Genomic DNA, 8947 nt, shown 5'->3' with positions numbered 1-8947 from the left:
GCTGGCTTTGTTCACTTCTGGACAACTTGAACAATGTTTTGCCTGTGCAATATGAAAAGTAGTGAAAGTTGAATAAAAGAATGAGTGAATATGTAACTGTGTTCAATGTCTAAAACTGAGAATTGAAATAAAAACTACTTTGCACAGACATTGACAGCTTGCATTTTTAGAGTAGCTTAGTTTTAAGTCAATGACTTAGTGTTAAATTGATGACTTAACCACATCAAAGTTGATTTTTCCCATACCCATTGATAAGATATTGAACATTGAAAACACATTATGTAAATATTTACTTAACAATTTTTATTGTTGAAAGAGATGCCTTACTTTCAAGAATGTTTAAAAAGTTCATGGTCATACGAATGATTTATGCTTTTATTATATTTCCTCTTTTGGACTGGAACGTGCCAGTGAGATTCAGTTTTTAACTAACAAGTTTAATTAGACTATATGCAAAATAAACTAAAAATCTTTTTCTTTGCTGCATGTGATTATACCCACATGCACCTCCTTTTATAACAAAGGATGCTCTATGGAAGGAGACAAACTAGATTTTCATAGAATCTTTAGAAGGTTGACATTTGTGGACCTTGGTTTATACAGTTAATCTACAGTCCACATAACTGTCCATATAAACTGTCTAGCTCTTGACTTTGGAACTAGTCACTGAAAAAGGAATATTTTAGAATGACAGAAGCTACTTCTATAATTTAACATTTAAACACATTAATTTAAAATAATAGAATTTCTAAGCAAAGAAAATATTAAACTAAATATTACTCAAGTCCTCATGTTATAGGATGTAGGCTAGAATAAAGACTGACAATTTAGATTTATATGATGATTTTTGGCATATCCATTGTCTTTTTTCCTATTTAATTTATATTCTTAAAACTACTTTTGGTAAATAATTCCAGACAAAACTGAAAGATATAGGGAATAAAATATCACATTTCAAGATAAAAGCCACAGATAGACATCATTGATATTTCCAGTGGCCCATGCAATTTTGAAGAAAAATGTTTTAAGACTGTTAATTGATGATATTGAAGCCTCTAACATAAATTATCTAAATTATTACTTTTGTCAACCTTAAGCTTAGAGTATTGAAATGAAATAATACATAAACTTTTGTCTAATAGCAAACCTGTGATTGTAACACACAAACAGACCAATCAACGATCACTTAATTTTTATTTGAATCTCTCTGAACACACAATGCAAGGAATCTTTTATACAAACTGTAATAAAATCTAAATTAAACAAAGTAGTTTGAGGATGGGAAAGGATATACACATCGACACATGCTTGTTATTCTGGCTTAACTGCTTTAAGTGGAGATTTTGCATATCAACTAGATTTTCAGCGTTGATTTTTCTCTTTAAACCTCAAGCAGTACTTCAAAGAAATGCATACTTTTAAGAGACTTAGACTCATATGAGAAACAAATTTCTGTAGTTTTTGCCAAATTCAGAATTTAAATACACTTGACTCATTTGGCATTTTGAATTCTGCCATTCTCAACTAGAAATTGTGAGTAACAAGGAGAATATCTAGACAGAAAAGGAGAATTCTCATCTCTGTTTTTGTTTAAATTGTATACAAAATGATGGTCATATATTATTCCTTATTTTATCTACAAATCTGTGCATTTCTTAATATATATTTTATTTTTATGCTATTGGAGCACAGATAGACATCACCTGTGTTATTTACTATTTGATCCGATTCTCAATGATTCTAATATCTCATGGACCTTTTGTGAGCCTGTGATAAATATATCAGCCTTCTTCAATCTCAAATACTGTGTGTGTGTGTGTGTGTGTATACGCATTATTTTTTTAGTACTGGGTATGGAACCCTGTGTTTGCCTGTGCTTGACAAGTGCTTACCACTGAGCTACTTCTATTTTCTTTTGTGTGTGTGTGTGTGTGTGTGTGATTTGTTTTTATTGATTGGGGATTCAGGATGGGAAATGTTTCCTTGGGGCACATCCCACCCCTCCCTCCCAGGGAAATGTCCATTCTAATCTTCCTGGGGTGCTCTTTGGAGCTTTTTCTTCTTTTTCTTGGATACTTCTATTTTCTACTTTTATTTTTCTACAACAAAATTGCCCAGCCTCGTTTTGAATTCTAGTCCTCCTATATCAGGCATGTCCTGACTTGATGCTTTGTAAAACATAAATATGACAATCAGTCCTATTTTACAACCAATAAAACTATACACCAGAGAAATTAAATGTAACAGTGTTACATTGTTACATTGTTACTATGTTACATTGTGACAGGACTAACTACCAATGTAATCATACGTAACTAAACTTTGAACCCAGGAGTATGATGGAGTCTTCCTCATGTTATAACTCAAATATCCAATGTTTCAGGAAAAGTACAATGAAAAAGTTGCTGATGTGTCTATTATTAAGAAGATAGCCATGAAGGGTTGTTTTAATTGTGCCTCTCCGTTCTGCCCTGGACACCATCCTTACTTGGCAGTACTATACTTTTGATCTTAAATGTCTCTCAAGGGCCAATACGTTGAGGACCTGGCACAACCTGTGGCAGTCTCAGAACATGGAGAGAACTTTGGGAGACTCCCCGCAGAAGAAGGTGAGGCTATCGTGGGTTTGCTATTGAGAGGAATATTAGGGCCCTGCCTCTCCTGTTTCTTCACTTTCCAGCCACCATGATGTGAATAGCTTTGCCCTGTGGTGTGATCCCTACCATAACGTTCTGTCTCACCCCAGCTCCAGAGTGACAATGGCCAGATCAATACAACTGAGACCTCTGAAATTCTGAGCTAAAATAAATCTTTTCTTCTTTTCAGTTGATTACTTCAGGTATTTTTTTACAGTGATGCAAAGCTAACAGACAGGAAGTCCTATCTGCTGCCTAACAAATGCTGCTTCTGTTACTAATGACATTTACTTTCTCATTACCCTAAGGACTGCAATGTCAGAAGAAAATCTCAGTCAAGTTCTGTTGAATCCAAAGCAAACTCCTTTCTTTCCTAAGCCTCAACTTCAGCCTACAAAAACTGCAAACTTTGCCCCTAGTGGGGGTGTCAATCCCCTGTACTAAATGATGAGGATATTCACTAGACTGGTATAATTTGTTACAACCTGAGGCTATGTCCCTAGATGGTGTTTATAATCCTTGGGAAATCTCAAACTTCCCAAAAGAATTCAGTTTGTTTGAGCCAACGCCTGAGGGAAGTGTTGCGGTTCCCAGTTTCTATGAGAAAGTAGGAGCCAGTTAGCAAACGCAGGAGGCTCAGTCATGTGAACAGAGGCTACTTCCCGCTCTCTGTCATCTTCCAGTTCTGTGATTCTGCTGGACAAGGGAGTGCATATCTCTTCCGCACTCCTTCCTTCTTCCTGCAAAATAGGTGGTCAGGTTCAGTTGACCCCAGACTTTTTTTTATAACTGCAATAACTGTGACTGATTGAGTTTTGTACTTATCACTTTAATGAATAGCTGTATCTACCTTTAGCAATTGACAGAATGGGTTTAATGTCTTTAATTATTCACTTGATGACATGTGAGGTATAACTAAAAAATATGATGAATGGTTAAATTTAAATGAAAATTTATTACAGTAAAAGACACACTACCATTATTAATTCTTGAAATACTTCCCCTCACTTCAAACATACTTATCCCATCATTCTTGCCACTTTTGAAGCAGTTCTGGAAGTCCTCTCTCCTATGTGTCTTCAGTAACCCTGCTCTGGCTCCCTTAGTGTCCCAAATAGAAGATTTCCCAGGCAGCTTCAGAAAGTGACAAGAATCATGGGATAAGTGTGTTTGGACAACTTGAGTTCAGCCTACAGCAAAATTATTTTTTATGGCAGTGGACAAATCCTTTATCCCTGCAGGAACTCAGTTTCCTCATCTGTGAACATGATTAGCATCAACTTTTGACAGGAGTTACTGTGTAAACTTTGGGACTCCGGGATAGATCTGAGGCATATAGGGATGCAGTAAATGTTAGCGGACGACAGTGATGGTATGACACTGATCGTGATGGCACTCCCTTCTCCTAGTGCACAGCTGGAGCCATGGACACCAAGTGTTTACCAGTGATGGCTTCTACAGTCTAGAGTGAATAATTAGCTAAGGGTTCTGATGACTTACTAGGGAAGTGATTCTCAAAAGAATACATAGGACTGAATCACTGATGGCTTCACTTCAAAATACAAGGCTTAGTTATTAGCATTGAAATATTTCTCAGGGAGGAGTAGCAAGATGTAGAGATATACTCTCAACTTTTTCTCAGAAGATGAATGCATTAGAAAATCTCTCTGCACATTTTGTATGATGTAAATTAGCCAAAATACAAAGCTTCCACATCTAGGCAGCTGTCTGATGAAAATCAATGAGAAAGACAGAGAAAGAAAGATTGAGGCCTTTCTCCTCTGCCACTTCTGGCAGGACCTAAGGTTTTGAAATGCTATCTAAGGACCTAATTACCACCTAGGGAGTCTATAACAGGGAAAACCGGACTCTCATCAACTCCAGTAGGTGATTGGATAAGCATTATACAATAACACATGCATTATATATGCCAACAAACATTTCCATAAACTAACTCTTGACTGTTAAAACTCAAGGAAACTTCATGTTGCCAAGTACACAAAATTCATGCCTTCTTTTCCACTTCATGTCCTCACAGAGTCTGTTTCTATTTTTTCTGAAGAAAATAAAATAAATTTTATAGTCAAATAAAAAGAGAATAGCAATCATAAGCCATCATTTTGATATTTTCAAATGAATGTGATCTTTTATGAAAATTAACTCAGTATTTATGTTATCAATTAATATTTACTAAACTCATGCTAACTGCCAGAGTAATGATCACTTCTTTATATAATTTTACCCTCCTAATAATCCTCATAATAAGCAATATTAAGAGATCTATATTTCAAAGCAAACATTTGAGTTCAGAGAATTAAAAGTGGCAATGAAATTGGGATTCAAGTGCACATCTGTCCAGAGTGTAACAATAAGTCACCTCGTATACTTGGAGTAAAGCATTGCATTATGTTCTTGAATGATGCAAATACACGGATGCTCAAAGCATGTCTCACACGTGCTGTACAATTTATTTAAAACAAATGGACCAAGGCAGCTCGGTGGTGTTGAGTTGACTGGATCTCTGTGACAGAGAAAGTGATTGCTGACCCTTCACTTGGCTGGTGAATTTGAGACTGAATTGTCCCATATACTTCTAAAACAAACAAAAAAGCAAACAGACAAACAAAAACCTGAAAAGGATGATGTGTTATGCAGACACGAGTCAAAGCCAGGAGAAGAAAAAGGGGACAATAACAATTATCAATGTGAAGATGTTTCCTTCTAGGGCTCCTTTTCTAACCACTACCACCACCGCCAACCTGTGGGCCATATTTGAAGTTGATGTGGCTTCTAGAGATCCATTCTTTTCTTCACATACTTCCCCCTGGGCTTCTGGTCTACCTCCAATTATCAGTTAAATGTTAGAATCAATCATACACAGTGCTCTGCCAACCTCCTTATTAAATCTCTACTTATATCTCAACACTAACTTATTACTTTTAAATTATATCCTTGTTTCTTTGCACATAGAACTTTCCAGTCCCAAAATATTATTTCCCATCATTTTTTCAAATCCAAGAAGCCTCAAGATTTCTTCAAGATTCAGCTCTAATATCACATTCTCTGGAAAATAGTCGTTGAATTTTCCTAACAATACATTTTAATGCTCTAATGATTAGATTTCCTAACACAAAGGAGGGAATTCTTTTTCAGAAAATGGACAGAATTTTTGAAATCTGAATGTTTAAGAAAATATAAAAATATGCTGGGTGTAGCAGTGCATGCCTCTAATCTCATCACTTGGGAGACTGAGGCCGGAGGATCAATCATGAGTTTGAGGCCAGCCTGGACTATATAGTGAGCTCAGTGGCAACCTGGGCTACACAGAGAGACCCTGCCTCAAAAACAACAACAAAAAATTGCCTACACAAAGTAGGTGGCATCACTCTTAATTACAGCAATAATTACAGAATAATATCCATGCAATTCCTTAGATTTTAATCTTTGTACTTTTCTTGCCTAGTACATCCAGCCTAAATTTTGACACCTAAAATAGTCTGGTAAAACCTTATTAAACTTAATCTTACTGGAGCCATATTGGGTGAAATTGGACAATGAACTTCATGTAGTTTGATTAACTGATAATTTGTGATAAGCCCAAACTAGATAAAATTGCTTAAAATACTGGTAACTCAACAAATAGTATAGGAACTGGTCTCAACAGTCCTATATTTATGTCAACACAGTGAACAAATCTGGCCTCCCATAGCCTGTCCTATAAAGAATGATCTATTCTTAACTACTGACCAATAATTCATAGGTATTTAGCTGAATCTCACTATTAGAATATCACTGCACTTTGCTCTGAGTAGACTTTGAAATGAATGAATTCTGGTAATGCCCATGAAAGATAGGGCTGGAGATCAAACTCACAGAAGGAGAATAATTGATGTGTGCCAACCTGTTCAGGAAAATTTTTGTGCTTGTGTTGCAGAATTTTTTCTGAGATTTGCTTCTATAGTGGACTGATAGATAACAAGTCTTGAGGGGTCCACGGTCCTTACCAAACTTTAATTGTTAGATGCTGTGCTTGTTATGGAACCTAATAGTTACACATTTCCAAAACCACTTGTATCTATTTTCTATAAGGAGAACCTTCGTTTATTTTACTGGGGTGATTTGGCCTCATTTTGTAGCCAGAGCAAATGTGTTTCTAACTTTCCAATCTTTAGCAGCAAAGGAAAAGGTAACCTGCATATGTTGACATTTAAATCCCATCATAGATGGTCACAGTCTAACCTCCTAAGCTGTGTCCCATACACATCACTGTTCAATAACATCACCACTACCCTCGAACAGGAAGGGAACGACCCTGTGCTCAGTGGCGACATTGCCCACTTGTCCTAGGTGAGTCAGAAATGTCTCATTCCTTAAAGCGCTGGGAGGGAGCCTGGCACAAGAAGTTAGTCTACGAGGGAAGGAACTGCTTCTGAAAGTGGGGAGAGTGAGCTCTGGGAAACTCCGTAGTGTTGTGTGGATACCTTTCTGCTCACCAGTCATCGTGCTTTCTTGGGACTTCCTGACAATGCTTAGGCTGCTCCCTTTCACTATTACGTCCTTCATTTCCATGTTTACTTTCCAGAAAATGTCTCACTTTTCATGAGTCAGTTCAAATTTTCATGTCTCTTGGAAACTTTTTGTGATGTCACTTTCCTGTATTTCTGGCATATTATATTATTACCATCGCTCTGACCCACAACAGATTATTCCTTTCAGTTAGCAGCAAATGTGTTTCAGGGGAATTTTCTACATGCAGATCTGAACTTTGCCCTAGACTTTGAACATTCAGATGGCTAATGTACTGCCTAACATGTAGAATTTACACATGTTTGTAAAAAACATAAGTGATCCAAAGGAAAGAATTATAAATTACATGATCATTCAAGGTAATTAGAAAGCTTGCCAGGTAATTTCAAGAAATTTTCATCCCTGTTTTCCCAAAATCAAATCAATGATAACAGCATGGAACAGAGCAGTGTTGGTGAAAACATATTTTGAACTTCATCCCCAAGACAGCTGCCTTCATTCTGTTCCTTGGTCTTAGACTGCATCTCATACTTAAAGTGATCTTTTCCCAAATGAAGATCAGTGGATAAAGAGACTGGAAGCACTTTGATCACTCTGTCTGCCTAACATCAACATCATAAGCCCAACAGTTTTTCTACTGATGAACATTCATTCCACTTCATAAGCTAAAAGTTTTACTCATTAAATCAATTAATTGAAAAAATTGAGACTCAAAGAAATTATATAATTTATCTATACATACCTGCATTCTAATCTGGATACTTCTATAATGCCACACATTTTCCAGATAGGCTCTGGATATCTAAATCTAACTCTATGAGGACACTTAAAGTTCAATAGAAAAAATTTTGTTACTATAGATGATGAAATTTATTCACTTTATTTTTGTGGATGTTAATAACCTTGAACAGCCTAAAACCCCACCGTATTTTTTAATCACTTGTGATATACTGAAACACAGTGTCAACTAATATAAATCACTCAGATTCTCACCAAGGTCACCAACTGTTCTAATAATAATGGTCTTTTCTCAGCTTTTCATGAAATAAAAAAAAAATTCTGTGAGAAAAATGGTCATAGAAAATGTGAAATGTTAAATCCACTTGCCCAAAGTTGATTTCTAGAGAAGAAAAGACACTGTTGAGTCTTAAATGATAAAAGTGATAGATGAAAACAAGACTGAAATATTAAATTCAATGCCAATTTAACATCTGAACAATTTGACATGTCACATGTATAGAAATAAAACAATTTTTTTTAAAAAAAATCAAGAATCTTTAAAGCAAGGCAAATATTTCTCAAAAAGTGAGAACTAAATTTTAAGTGAAAGGTTAAAGGCTAAGTTTCCATCTGAGCATACAGCATCAGGTACATGATTTTTGATGGAATTTTATTTCAGAGAAAATTCCCAATTTGAAGCTATTTCTGCATTAATGGTGTGTAAATTCTCTAATGCTTCAGAAGTACTTTAGGTCTTATGAACATCAAATATTTACTCTTCCAAATGGTTAAATATATGAAAACAAATGTAGCATTAAATTTGTGAAACAATTTTGATGATTACTCACCATTCTTTCAGGAGATGTGCACTCAATACTATAGGTAATATTCAGTAAGCCTTCAAGAAGAGTATGTTTTCATTTTGACATTTATGCAATGCATTGATCATATTTCTGTTGTTTAATAGGTCTTACACCAACTCTGGTACAAAGCATGGACAACAAACCTACCTTACCCACAGCAAGCTTTCTGGAGAACACGTCACATTTGTCCTTATTTTTCAC

This window comes from Heterocephalus glaber, unplaced genomic scaffold (assembly GCF_053883595.1).
Source record: "Heterocephalus glaber isolate CG9 unplaced genomic scaffold, H.glaber_assembly_v1.0 deba00001428, whole genome shotgun sequence".
Classification (NCBI taxonomy): Eukaryota; Metazoa; Chordata; class Mammalia; order Rodentia; family Bathyergidae; genus Heterocephalus; species Heterocephalus glaber.
Note: the sequence above shows the minus strand (reverse complement) of the source record.